This window comes from Danio rerio, chromosome 7, assembly GCF_049306965.1.
Source record: "Danio rerio strain Tuebingen ecotype United States chromosome 7, GRCz12tu, whole genome shotgun sequence".
NCBI classification, from domain to species: Eukaryota; Metazoa; Chordata; class Actinopteri; order Cypriniformes; family Danionidae; genus Danio; species Danio rerio.
Window position 1 is genome coordinate 48,032,489 of NC_133182.1, and position 14,811 is coordinate 48,047,299.

The 14,811-nt window shown below is 36.4% G+C and overlaps 1 protein-coding gene across 23 annotated transcripts in view; it reads left to right on the forward strand.

The window, feature by feature from the left end:
* znf536 (zinc finger protein 536) overlaps positions 1 to 14,811 on the forward strand; it is a 496,275-nt gene that overhangs the window by 209,938 nt on the left and 271,526 nt on the right. For 4 of the 23 annotated variants that reach the window (XM_009303408.5, XM_005166458.6, XM_009303410.5 and 1 more), the window contains exon 1: positions 10,671 to 11,126. The exons of 15 other annotated variants lie outside the window; for them this stretch is intronic. The gene's annotated coding sequence lies outside the window, so the exon portion shown is untranslated. Of the gene's footprint in view, positions 1 to 10,670; positions 11,127 to 11,722; positions 11,823 to 14,811 lie in introns of those variants that run through there. 4 more of the 23 variants (XM_009303409.5, XM_073907217.1, XM_073907222.1 and 1 more) reach the window with 1 other exon arrangement.

The window sequence follows — 14,811 nt, forward strand, 5'->3', positions numbered from 1 at the left end:
TAGTAGTAGTAGAAGTAGTTTCATAATAAAATAATAATAAATGCAGCAATTAATTAAATCACAATATTGCTATATTAATATAGTTTTTATTAAATAAAGCCTTGGTTTGCAAAGTACTTATATTATATTTACTTTAAAAAACATATGAAATAATCTTAAAGCTTAATGTTTGTGTTATACTATAAAAACAGAATATAATATTAAAATAAAATGCAATTGAACATAACTAAAATATAACTCCACTCTACATTAAAGACAATTCAGCATTTGCTTTCTCTCTTTTCCCACCCTATCATGATCTTTTTTAGATTCCATTGTCCAAGGCTAGTTGATGACCTAGAAAGATTCCTCCTTGCTGCTTAAATTAGTTGTTTCATACTTTTGTCACAAAGTCTGCGTTTTTTCACAGATAGCGAACATAACTGTTGAAGTGAGGTGAGATAGTTCGCTGATAATTTGACATGTTGCTACTGCATAGATATGTGTGGTTTTCTTTAGCAGACATTACATTCCTCTTTTTATTCTTGCTCTGCTATTGTTCTCCACAGCTCCTGAGCTGACATTAACCCACTAAAACAGGCCTTTGTTCTGGGTAACTGGAGAGCATTGCTAAGTGTACGCAGAGGTTGGTGTGACTGAACCACTTGTGCGGTGTGGCCGTGCCTTGCACTTTACGCTCGGCGTGATCCACAACAATAGCACATAATAGCAAAAGAGACCAGAACAGATAGGCCACTGATGGTGGGGATAGATAGCAGGTGGCATACTGGATATATACAGTGATTTCTTCCTTTGGAGTTTAAATACATTATTTTTGTAGTATTTTCCCACATGTGCATTAAAAGGCACCTAAAATTTAAATTTTCTTTTCTAAGCTGTTGGACAGAACTGTGTGTAGGTATAGTGTGTCCACAGTCATATTGGAGTGATATAAAGACAAATAAGTCTTTTATTTAAATTTCCTGATGTTAAAATAGGATCCAAATATTTCCCATTTTGAGGTCCACCGCAACATGACGTAGGGGTGCAGTTTCCCCGCCCCCCGAATTGCTTGACAGCTGCGTATTAACATGTCTCTGTAGTAATGAGTATAATCATATCAACAAGTGATGCGCAAAGCAACTGGGATTAAAAGATCCGTTCAGCTCTCTGTGATCATCAATCATCATCAAATGTGATCAAGGATGAGTTGTACAAGTTGAAAACGTTTTTAAAACAGTGTATGTTTGTAATGAGTTACAGCAATTTTACCGTCTTTATCACCACAGCCGCAAGTCAGTACAATTATAAAAGATGACGCTTCAATCCCTTTTTGTGGATGTAACTCATCGTTGCAGAAAGGCCTGAATTAGCTCCACAACAAATACATCAAACAATCATTGAGAAAGTTCTTACTTTCTCGCAGACGTTACATGAGATCTGCTTCCTTCATGTCTGTCACTGTGCTGTTTATCTGATGCAGCCAAGCCCAAGATTGAGGCACACTCTGACAGGCATATGGGAACGGTGAGCAAGAAGAGCTAGCAATAAAGGTACAGGCAACAAAAACAGCTACATCCAATATTCTGAAACGTATAATAAATAATCTGATGGGTTTTTTGAGCTGAAACTTTACAGACACTTATTTTATCTTAAATCTTGAAAAAGTGGGAAAATAGGTGTGCTTTAATGGAATGACTATATGCGACTCTGGACCACAAAACACAAAAGTTGCATGGGTATATTTTTTGGAATATCCAAAAATATATCATATTGGTCAAAATGATCTGTATAGATACAGTTGAAACCAAACTTTTTTTTTTAAATTACTCATGGTAAATCATACTAAACATTTACTATTTTAGGTCCGTTAGGATTACCTAAATGATTCACATTTGCTAAATGCCAGAATGATGAGATTGAGAATTGTTTATTAATTTCTGGACAGTCAAAAGTTTACTTTTGGTATTTTTTTTAGCTTTGCTTTTAAACTGTATAACTTCAACAAGCTTCTCAAAATAGTTTAAATAAATTTTGGCCCATTCCTCCTGACAGAATTGGTGTAACTGAGTCAGATTTGTTGTCTTGCTCACACAAGCTTTTTCAACTTTAGGATTGAGATCAGGGCTTTGTGATGGCCACTCCAAAACATTCACTCTGTTGTCCTTAAAGCACATGTTAACTAATTTGGCAGTATGCTTAGGGTCATGGTCTGTTTTGGACGACCTATTTGTGGCCAAGTTTTATTTCCTGGCTAATGTATTGAGATGTTGCTTCAGTATTTCTACATAATGTTCTTTCTTCATGATGCCATCTATGCTGGAAAGTGGACCAGTTCCTCCTGCAGTAAAACAGCCCCACAACATGATGCTGCCACCCCCATACTTCACAGCTGGGATGGTGTACCTAGGCTTGTAAGCTTTCTTCTTTGTCCTCCAAATGTAACATTGGTCATTATGGCCAAACAGTTCAAACTTAGTAGCATCAGACCACTGGAGATGTCTCCAAAAATTATTCATTTTTCCAGTGTAATTTAGCTAAATTTTAAACTGGCTTTTTTCCCCCATGTTGTCAAAAAAAGGAAGCAGTGTGTTTGAGGTTTTCCTTAAATACTATTCTACAGTTGTGCCGCCAATTAACTCAAATGTTGTCAATCAGCCAATCAGAAACTTCCAAACCCTCGACACCATCATTTGAGCTTTTTCAGAGGCATAATAATCTTATTGTATGTAAACTTGACTTTCAAGAAGTTATAACATTTTTTTTCAAAAATATCTCTCTCGTTATTCATCTATTAAGCATAACAGAAACAAATTTGATAATCCTAACTCACCTAAAAGAGAAAACGTTAAGTCACATTAACATCTGACTTTTTTTAAATGGTTATGTGTCTTTTTATACAGTGTATGTAAAATTCTGGTTTCAACTGTATTTCTTTTATGCCAAAAATCATTAGAATATAATGTAAATATCATGATCCATGTATAATTTATATGCATTTTCTGATTAGTACGATGCATTGCTAAACAATTATTTTGCTGTTTTAAATGTGATTTTTTAAATATTAAATTTTTTTGGAAACCTTAAAATTTGGATTTTTAAATAATTGAATCTCAACCAATATCCCAGCCTGATCTCACAAGGAAAACATAACTATTTTACTTTTTGTCAGTTTAGTGGCTAATTCGTACGAGTTCAGTTGTACAAAAATTTGTGGCACCCAACCCTGCGCCTAAACCCAACTGTCATTGGGGTCTGAGCAAATCAAACTAAATTATAGGAATAAGATTGTAGTAATTCATACAAATTAGCCACTGAATCAAAAAGTTATGCATTGCTGTGCGATTGTGTTGCCTATCCTAACAAACCATACACCAATGGAAAATTAATTTATTAATCTTTGAGGTAAAGTATAGATCTCAAAATATAAATAAAATAAAAATGTTTTCGTGGTCCCGGGTCACATATTGTTAGGGCCAGATGGAATCTGCTGGCATTTTTTGCTATTTCTGCGCAGAATTGTGTTTAAAATCTGCAGATTTATGCGGAATGATTTTGGGAGTATCATAACTAAAACTTCAATATGTTAAATAAAAATAATACATTTTTAACTTTTATTTAATGTTTACAATGCAAATTCAATTAGATCCATTTTATTTGGTAAAAAAAGCAAGTCTTATATTTTTACCAAAAAGACAGAAAATATTACTTTACAAACTGCATTGTAAATAATTCATATGAATATTTTCATATTAGTCAGAAATAGTACTGTAATAATTTTAAAACTGAAATTTAAAACTGTGTGGGCCTACATATTGGATTAGATTATTTATGTTAAGCTAATAAATTTACTGTACAGTGTTTGCAGGATATTTTTGGTTAGATATGCAAAAGTCCTAGGAATGTATAGTTACTAACAGCTACTTTTTGGGGTTTTAAAAGTTTATGTAAACCATCACATGTTATATTTAGGCTGCGTTCACACTTGGCTTGTTTGGTTTGATTAAAAACAAACTTTGTTCTGAATCCTCTGTCCAATAAGGGTTGGTTTGTAGAGTAGCAGAGTATAGGACACAAAAAAAGGCTTACTTAGCATTTATACATTTAATACAGAAAAGTAATTTAAGACAAAACCTACAAGAATAAGAATGTATTTTATTTTTGAATTAATTTATTATGTATTTTGTGAGCGCTACATGGTGGCGCAGTGGGTAGCACGATTGCCTCACAGCAAGAAGGTTGCTGGTTCATGCCTTGGCTGGGTCATTTGGCATTTCTGTGTGGAGTTTGCATGTTCACCCTGTTTTCGCATGGGTTTCCTCCGGGTGCTCTGGTGTCCCCCCCAAGTCCAAAGACGTGCTATAGGTACACATTTACAATACATTCTCTTAGTTTCCATTACAGTTCAGTGTAGGTGTCAGAAATGCATCTGCAGAAATGTAGCAAATCTTGAATTGTGAACTACAAAACCAGTCTTAAGTTGCACTGGTGTATTTTTGGGACTAGCCAAAAATACATTGCATGGGTCAAAATGATAGATTTTTCTTTTATGCCAAAAATCATTAGAAAAATATAAAGATCATGTTGCATGAATATTTATATGCATTTTCTGCTGTTAATGTATCAAAATTCAATGTTGTATTAGTTATGCGCATTGCTAAACACTTAATTTGCAAAACTTTAAAGGGGATTTTCTGATTATTTAAAAAAATTAGATTGTTTTTCCCTTCGATTCCAGATTTTTATATAGTTGTAGCTCAACTAGATATTCAATTTACTCAGCTTTGAAAAAACACACATTTCCAGATCCAGCCCAGAGTCATGTTTGTGTGTTTATTCATGCAATTATTGCTACTGTTTTGACTTTAAGACATTTATAGCATCTTCACGAGTTCTCCACAGATGCAAATCCTATCATACACAGTGGTCAGCATATATAAGTTACACCTCTCCCGAATCTGTCTTTTAAATTCATATTTTTAATAGGAAGCTATACAATATTATATTTGTGCATATACATTAAATTAGTCAGTAAAGCCAAACCCGGAGCTTATCTAACAAAATAACTTACCATAACATTTCCAAAAACGAGTACACCCAAATTTAAATGTTAAAGAAATTATTAAATACAAATTTAAACAAGAGGAAAAATCAAGAGAAGCAAAATAAAAAAGAAAAAGTTGTAATTTTGCTTGAATTTAATTGTATTCTCTTTCAATTTCTAAATATGTTTTGTGACTAAAATATTATTTTAATAAATATATCTTTTTAATAAATCTGTTTTGTTTAAATGCACCAAAATACATTGCCTATATTCACCGAGAAATTGAGAAAAATATTCATTTTCAAAAAAGGGTGTACTCAATTATTCACGTTATATGTCCACATACAATGTACATGTTTAGCCCAGCACACAGTATTATTGTAGATGCTTCGTAAGTTCTTTCACAAAATATACATATAAACGTTTTGGTTTGCTTGCATATTAGGTTAAATCTAAAAACAATACAGTATTATCAATCAGACTAAACATCATTTTCTAGATTTTTTTTGGTTTAAATTTATTTTTCGTCCTTTTTATTCGTTTGGCCCAGACCAAACAAACAAAGAAAGAGAACTGAACTTGTGTGAGCACGCTCTTAGTGGTGTATCGCTACTGTTGCATTGCTGTAAATGATTTCTAGCTTTACCATATGCAGCACTGGATGCACGCTAGCCACACACAACTTAATGCAGCAATTGTGGTCATATCTCAGCACCTGACTATAATCTGACCATTAAACAGTAAGTGGGGGGAGCAAGGAGGAGAAGACCGAAGAGGTACGCATGTCCGGTGGAAGTCATTGATGGTCTGCAAGGTTCTAATTATGTGCTAATAGCCACTGAGGAGGTCATTTGGAGCCATTAGCAAGCGCCTGTAGGTAGTTAACGGCCCACAGCATAACCCAGGCTCCTTAATGCTCCCACGGAGGCCGTTAGTTCACTGTCACCAAACGGCAGACGCCTCATTACCATGATTAGAAACCAATTGATAGGTAATAGTAAAATATGATGGCTCGCTTTCACAGAAATATGGACCTTAAAGAGGAGGCGACACCGTGTTTGAGCTGAGGCCAGCATGATGAGTACATGCTTAGGGGTTTTGCTCATTATTTTCATTGTGAAGTTAAAAAAAAGTAGTTATTTTGGATACGTTTAAGTTGATTCTCGTGTTAGCATTCAATTTATTACTTTTCCAAGTCTCAAGACCGAGCTTAAGAGAAGCCAAATTATAATGAAGCAACTAAGACAGTGATTAGCAAGCTAATTTCTCCCAATGCTAATGTTGTTGTTTGTTTTTGTGTTGTTGCTCTTCTTGTGAAGCCATACAGTGGCTTCTTTTTACGAAGATATATAAGAGTGATGGATTCTCAAAATGGCCTGGATATTTTAGGCATGTAATCATTATTAAATCTCTTATGCTCAACATTGTTGGTAATCAATTTAAGTCAGATGTTTTCGTTTAGATTTTCTCTCTCTCTCTCCCCGGTCAGACATTCATTCAGATGATTTAAATTATGATTTAGTCCCGTTATCAGTCATAGACATTGTACACTTCTCTCAGTTCATCAACGGCGGGTGGGATTTCAGAGAAGCATCATCTAAACTGTGGCCTGAAGAATACAGAGGACGTACAAACGTATAGTCTCATCAGATGCTGAAAACCTAGAAGTCGGCTCTAAATATTTGCCTCTGTAATATTTGACTAAATCATCGTCAGACTTGTAGATCTGCCACACGTGTATAGAGAAAGGGAAGCGGTAATGGAGTTGGGAGAGCTTCGCAAAGAGCTCACATAAGGGACCAATGTATCAGATCCTGATGAGAGGATATGGAGTAAATACGCCATAGCGTGTGTTTGTTATGCTAGTGCGCCTAGTTAGCCGATGTCATACTTTAAAGAGTAATTGATGCGATTCTTAAGTGCAATTTTAAAAGTTTAGAGTCACAGAAGGTTCAGAAAATCAGATTGTTTGAAATTGTGCTCACTCGCTTCTCATTAAATCAGTCACTGTGATACTTTGAGAACATTTCTTCATCAAAGACCTGGAACAGATTATGCTCAGAGAAACTCAATTTAAAAAGTAATGTAGCCCCCCTCCCCGTCTTCCATATGAGAAAACCATTCTGGTGTGTTTGTATGTAGATATAAACTAGGCACAGCATTAAACCATCAGACTGCTCCTGGATAAAATGCTTATGCAGTCATTTATTTGCTCTGTCTTAAAGTGACAGTCGTGCCTCACATCTCTTTCTCTCTCCCTCTCTCTTTGTGGCTGATTAGGACTACATCACTTCCTTGGTCATTGCTCCCTTGAATTAATGTAATAAACTTGTGAATTATCTGGACATCTGCTAAAAGATGCTAAATAGCTGCTTTCAGGGCAAAGAGTCAAAGTAGATGAAGCGAACTAACATCTTCATGTCTTTTTTTTTTTTTTTTTTTGAACACTGGCATGTCTGTTTTAGAGGCCTACTGTCTTGGACAGATACCAGACGCAGCGCTGATAGGCTGATTCTTAAATTCCTGTCAGAGAGAATTTTAGAGAAAGTAACAAAACCAGCCAAGACTGTTTTATCTTTTCTTAACTGCTCAAACCTTGATTTTTTTTCTTCTTCTCTTTCTGTGCCTGACACTTTGTTAGCGGTTATGAGAGTGTATTGAAAATAAAATGCTCAGTGTTTGCATGTGCTTTGATGTCTTGAAATATTTACACTGGACGTGTGTGGTCTTGGTCTAATAGTATAAACAAATCCTGTGGGTTACTCTCGGAGTAGTGTATTACCCACAACAGCTTTTTCAGTGTCACAAAAATAACTAGTCTGGCTTTACTGATGCGGTAAAGCAAAATGAGCAACACACACATCTCTTTTTCATTTTTAAATAAAAAATATTTTTTATTTACCGGAAACAAAACATAAACAACAAAACCCAGTTCATGTGAACTGACTGACTGTGTGTATAAGGATAGCTGCGTATATACTGGAGTGTGATCTAAAGCTAGTTAAAATAATGCATTCTTAATTGTTCCCTAATTACTATATGCAGTGTTCATTATAACATATTAATTGAGAATCAACATCTAGCGAATCTATTTTTGTACTTAAGAAAAATTCATTTGTCACACTGAATGACCATATCAAATTTACTAATGAAGGGAAAAAATATATAGAAAATAAATAAATAAAATTAAATGAATACCAATACATACAATAATAATTAATGAATTAATTAATCACTTACAAATATACAGTTTGGCTAAAGCAGTAATGTCACTGTTTAAATTAATTTTAAGAAAACAACAACTGTAATGCAACTACAAAAATGGACATGGACATGTTATCTGCAATATATATATATATAATAAATAATAAATATAATATAAATATAAATAAATATAAAATATATATAAATATCCAAAAGTATATAAATATATACTTATCCAAAATTAAAAACTTGCTGGATAAGTTGGCGGTTCATTCGAATTAATTAATTCATTCGACCCCGAATTAATAAAGGGACTAAGCCGACAAGAAAATGAATGAATGAAATATATATATATATATATATATATATATATATATATATATATATATATATATATATATATATATATGCATCAGCTATTTAAAAAATATAGAATATAGTTATTTGTTTTTTATATTAAACACTATAGAATATAGAAACCAATGAACAAATATGAAACTATCAGCATTATAAATGCAACAATGAATAAAAAGAGAGGGAGAAATAGATGAAGGATGCCTGGAGTCCTCCTCCCTCCTCCCCTTATGCACCTGTTGCTCGCGGGCAGTGAGCAGCCACGTGACTCGAGCCGTCAGGATCTTTCGACCTTTTGATTCCTGTTACAAGTTGATATTTGCGGAGACAAAATGATCAATCTCGAATGCTGCCCTTCCAAACACACCAGACAACGTGACAATTTTACCTTATTCCGTTCCTTTTGCACCAAAATCCATAAAATGGATAGCAGCCAAACCGAACGCATCCACATTTGTTTGTTAGCGTAAAAGCCACGAAGAAGTAAACAGACAAGAAACACAGACGAGCGATTGACTTTAAGAAGAAAACAGCTGCCCTACTTTATCCGCAGCAAATGTCTTCAACTTGTTTTAACCCCGGGCACTTAAAAATAAGCGAGAAAATGGAGAGGACGATACACAGACTAGTGAGTATAGGCTACAGCACATCTCTGCCCTATATTGTTAGGAAAGTGCATGTTGAAGTCCATATGGCAACTTCCTTTTGACCTGCTTTCCCGTCCTCGTCGTGTATTGTCAGGCCTGTCACCGATAAAGAATCACTTGACTTGCTATAACAAGTTCAAAAGAAACAGAGAATCCATGAAGAATTGAGTAAAGGAACACCCCTACTGCTTTCGCTATCATTCCCATAGAGATAGCGATATTATTGATGGGATGGTTATGCTAATTTCTTTAGAGGCACAACTTTTATTTTGGAATTTGTTCAAAAAGGAATTTCATACACATCAGACTGGAAAATGCGGGCTGAATTCCTGAGCGTTTAAGGGGCAGCATGGGAATCTGATTTTCATAGTGAATAATGAATGCGCTATCTTTTAAAACGTGTGTTTTGTCTGGAAAGAAAATAAAGAGAAGGCGAGCCTTTGCCTCGGGATTTAATAACGATTAATGCTCCTTTGAACACACTAAATATCACAAACGCACAACTGTGTGGTGAAGCAGAAAGAGAAAGAGGAAAAGCTTCCACTTTGCAACTTGTCACAGGATAAAACAGTTTGGAGTAATAAGTGTTTAGCCCTGCTCGTGTAAATGTACCGTATCATTAGATGTCACCAGGTCCTATAACACAGAAGTCATCCACAATCAGTCTCGTTGGTTTGTCTAATTAGGAAAGTTTGGTATTAAAACAATTGCGTCGTGATTAAAAACATGCATACATAAAATAATAATAGTAGTTATATATATATATATATATATATATATATATATATATATATATATATATATATATATATATATATATATATATATATATACGTGCTATGTCTGTTTTATTAAATTATTTTTTTATTTTATTATTTATTTAGTTGTCTTTATATATATATATATATATATATATATATATATATATATATATATATATATATATATATATATATATATATATATATATATATAATAGCATAAAAATGTAAAAGTAAAATAAACTGTCTATTTGCAGCGTGGGAAAATGAACCTGTAAAGTTCAGCACACAAGTTAATACTTATTTTAAGCACCTGCTCTCTTCCCTTCCTTTGATTTGCCCGGATTTATATCATAATCGATATAATCAGTCTAATCGATCGATAATCAATCAGTCCGTCTGCATTTTCGCGTCCGCTTCCCTTTTTCCTAAGTCTCACGCACTCGCATTCCCATTGGACGCTCTCCTTTTTTATTATTATTATTACCAAAGCGCTGCCATAATTACAACATAATCATTATATAATCCCACAACAAAGAGTTTATTGAATCAGTAGCTTTTGTCAACTGCCGGGACACTGAATGCACAATTGCGTTATTCTCCTATTGTAAAAGCAACATAGGCCTGAGCGCTGAAGTTCAGCCCCAAAAAAGTTTCATGTCCTCACCGAAGTACCTTTTCAGAGGACCTTCTCCCACGTCTCTGAGCGCGTGTCTCGACCGCTGTCTGGACCCTTTTCCTCTTTCTGTGATGAAGAGGGAGGTTGTTGGTTAGGCTACGCGCCCCGCTGAGTGGCAATTTCATCTCATATTTACAAACTGATAAGCTTTCTCGAGCATTTCTTTTAAATATGCGCTCCTATGTGACGCGTTAGCTTATAAGAGTGCGAAAAAAGCGCGTCCCGTCTTGGCCGGTCTCTATTTGTGTGCATGCATGTGTGTGTGCGAGTGTGTGTGTGTGATTGTGTGCAACATAACCGGCTTATTTACATTAAATACGCCACAAGGTTACAGTGCAGATGAGCGTCATTTTATCACTCATTACTTCTCTCTTATACTGACTGATGCTCGCTCTCTCCGCTCATCTCACTGGACTTTTTCTCGAGGATACAAGACTTCGCATACTTTCCCCCAAAAGGTAAGCACATTTATTTTTCATTTGGAGCGATTTGTTGTGTTTTTCCTCGGTGTTATTTAAACGGCGACAGGCATCAAAGCCAATTACGCCTCGTCTGAATAACGGGGCTGACAATGTGAGTGAGGATAGACAGATTTTAATAAGTGTTTACAGGGAAGTCAAGGTCAATAAGATGATCCGATGGAGTGAAATTCGCCTTTGAGGCTCTCCGCGTGGGGAAAATAGCCGATTCGAGGTGCTTTCTCCGCGCACCGGGGCTGTTTTATCAAGGGTTCAAGCTTTTAGTCCCATCAAATGCCGCAAGACTCTCTCCGCTCTCTGTGAATGGACGACAATGGAGTGTCTTTTAACGGCACAATGCCTTTCACCATCCAGATAGGGGGAGTCCGGACAGACAGATGAGGGGAAATATCTTGTGATCGCTATCAATGAACGCGTTTATATTGAGAATAAACTCAAAGGCGCTTTTTCATCACTCGGGATGCGCGAGGAACAGTTGGGAAACGGATTCGCGAGAGGACGAGCATAACAGGTCCGAAGCACGCGCGCGCGTGTATGTGTGTGTTTGTGTGTGTGTGTATACTTTAACCCCCTCGGCAGTATAAGAAAATCATCAGCTCAGTTATGTGGACATGCTTCTTTATTCAATGAAGACAATCTTTCGCTACGCGTCTTGACGTCCGGATGAATTTAAAGGTAAGAAGTGTCTTGATCAGTATAGTGGTCTCGCGGATGCTTTTCGCTCGCTTCGCTTTCTAAAAGTCAGTTTGTGCTAAAGATCTGCGTGCATTATAATAATTCGCTATTTGTCTGAAATAGATGCTACGTTAATTGTGTAAAATGTGGTCGCGTGGGATAATAAAACGGCTTCATATCGAAAGCGTTTAGTGGAAGCCATTGCACGCGCTTAGATGAACTTGCTTTGAAGAAAAAAAGCACACGCTGCTATATATTGAAATGGGGATTTATTACGAGGATAACTTTATTAATTAAGTGTGATGGAACAGTGTGCGGTATTTCTGTAAGGTGGACAGAAGCTTTCCAGGGATGCGCTGCAGATTCGCTCGTGCTGGCCAGCACAGATATGGAGCTGTTAGAAAGTTTCCTCAAATCTCGGCTCAAACTTTCTCACTTCAGCCCCAAGGGCTTTACGTTTAGGATTTCAGCTGAAGTGAACACAGATCGGTTGGAGAAGAAGGATCAAAGTTACCCGGTGCATGCCATGTGTCAAAACTTGTGAGATGGAAGAGCCGGTGAGACCTGCCATTTTGTGCTGTGATCGACCTCTTATGAACAGAAGCCTTATGATGGCATTCAACAACTGAGGGCTAAATGTCATATCAGACTTAAAAACCTTTTTATCTGCGGAAAAAAAACACGCACATCTCCTCTGGAAATGGAGATTTGAACGACTCTTGCGAACATTGTCGCTTGGGGAAATGATGTATTATGGAGGGGGGGAAGAACAAGAAAGTTGTAAGAATTGGAGATTTGGGATAGGAATGCGCGCGGGAGTGCGGGAATAAATGAAGAAAATATAAAATGTTGCATGATGGCATGAGTGTGAGCTGCGTTTAGACACTCAGTAAAATCCTTCCACGCATTGTCTTATGCATATTTTGTTAGTTCACAGATTAAAACCCCAGTCAGGGTCACAATCATAATATGACACATTGCATTGTGCTTCTATTGCGCGCACTTCAGTTGTTTAATTCTAAATCTAGCAAAATTGATTTGCTGTCTCATGCTTTCACATCCAGGTGCAGATTTCTCATGTCACTCTCTGTGAGATGACCCAAAACTTTTACTTAAGGAAGGAATATTAAACACAGACATGAACACGTTCATCTACTTTTAGTTTGTTTGCTTCTTTTTATAATGTTGAAATGAGATGAGTTTTTTTTTTCCCTCAGGTTCATTGTTTATGGAAAGGGACAAATAGCAGGCAGCACAGATGTACTGTCATTGTTTAACGGATATTATGTCTGTAATAGTGTCTGGGCGTAGACATTTTTGTCAGCTCTTTTCATTTTTCTGATTTGAAATGACATTGTGATGTAGTCAAGTCACACATTCTTTACTCAATCCCACACAATTCATTTGAAAGGCCAACATTAACATGGTCACAAATATAGCCTTGTAAGCCCCTTTATAAATTAAAATAAATAAATCAATAAGCAGTGTGTTGGATTAATGTGGACGGTGAGAAAGGGAGAGAAGAGAGTCATGCCTAGTGTGTGTTTACAATTGATAGGCCATCCGAATTAGCGTTGTTGTATTAGGTGAAATGTTTGATTTATTTAACAGCAAGCTTTAATTGAGTTTAATTATAATCTAATATAAAAATCGTTCCTACGTTACACTTTTATTTCATGATAATTGTTTTGATGTTAAACAATGCATGTTGTTGTTATTTTAAAAAATATATATCTGATTAATTAGCTAAATAGTATAAATAGCTAGGGCTCGGGATATCCACAGTCGTGGAGGTGTTGATGTTGCAGTAATTGCTTTATTTTTAATTAATGATTTTTTTTTTTTTGCTTCCTTCTCACAAACACATTAGCAGCTGAAAATGTATATCGTGCTCGCATGGAATTGATCATGTATGAGACAAAATGTTTTTTTGGGGAGGAAAAATATCAAACTCGTTTAAATGCAGTGAGAGAGAGGGTGTTATGAAGACTCTTGTGAATACACTCTGCCAGTGCAACTGATAGCAGTTCGATGGGGCTAAACAGACCAAGCCAATCCTGTCAAAATGTCTCCTCCCTGGTGTGTATGCTCTCATTTACATATGCGTCTTGCACTCATTCGGCAGGGAAAGTGTGTGTTGTGTGGCAGAACTTGGCACCGTTCGAGGGCGTTAGCATGTCCCTAGGTCTGCGTGCTCGCCACCGCCGTCACCAGTAACCCCGGTGTGTGGAGGTGCACCTCCCCAGCCCTCACTGCTGCCGAGGGCAGGGCAGTGCCAACGGACAGAAGAGACAAACCTTCTCTCTCTCTTTCTCTCTCTCTCTCTCTCTTTCTCTCTGTCTTCAGGCCTGTCAGTCTCCAGCTTAGCCGGCTGGATCTGTGCTTGAGCCTTGGAGACTTGATCAAACAGCCATTCCACACTTAAATGCCTCCCCGCTCCTTTTAATTGGAGGAAATTGTCTTCCAGATGCCCGGGCCCAAGCCAGGCAACTCTAGGGGGACAGTATGGCAGGCAAGGCCATGGCGTTTAGGTATTAATTGATATGTGCTGTGGAGACACCGACCCCGCGCACCCACCCCGTCATCGCCCTCATTCCCTTCCTCTCCAGCTCTAAAGTCTCAGGCCTCTCCCCTCATGGCAGAACAATCCCTAAATGCCAGAAGCATTGCATTTTATTTGTTGGGGGTGTTCACACGATGCTGCTAGCTTAACAAAGTAACATTAATGATTTAGATAAGGAAGGTTATGTTAACTTCTGGGAAAAGAATGCATGTTTTGCTGATTGGATATTTTACAAATGCACTTTTATAAATAAAAGTCTTTAAAAAAACATAACTTTTAACATTGAAACAAGTTTTTATATAGTTGGATACTAAAAACAAATGTTAATTTCAGCCAAAAATGGTAATTTAAGAACTCTTGTTTAGGTGCAACCTCAAATTCTAAAGAATTGCTGCCAAAAATTTACTTTTGTAACCCTAATTTATC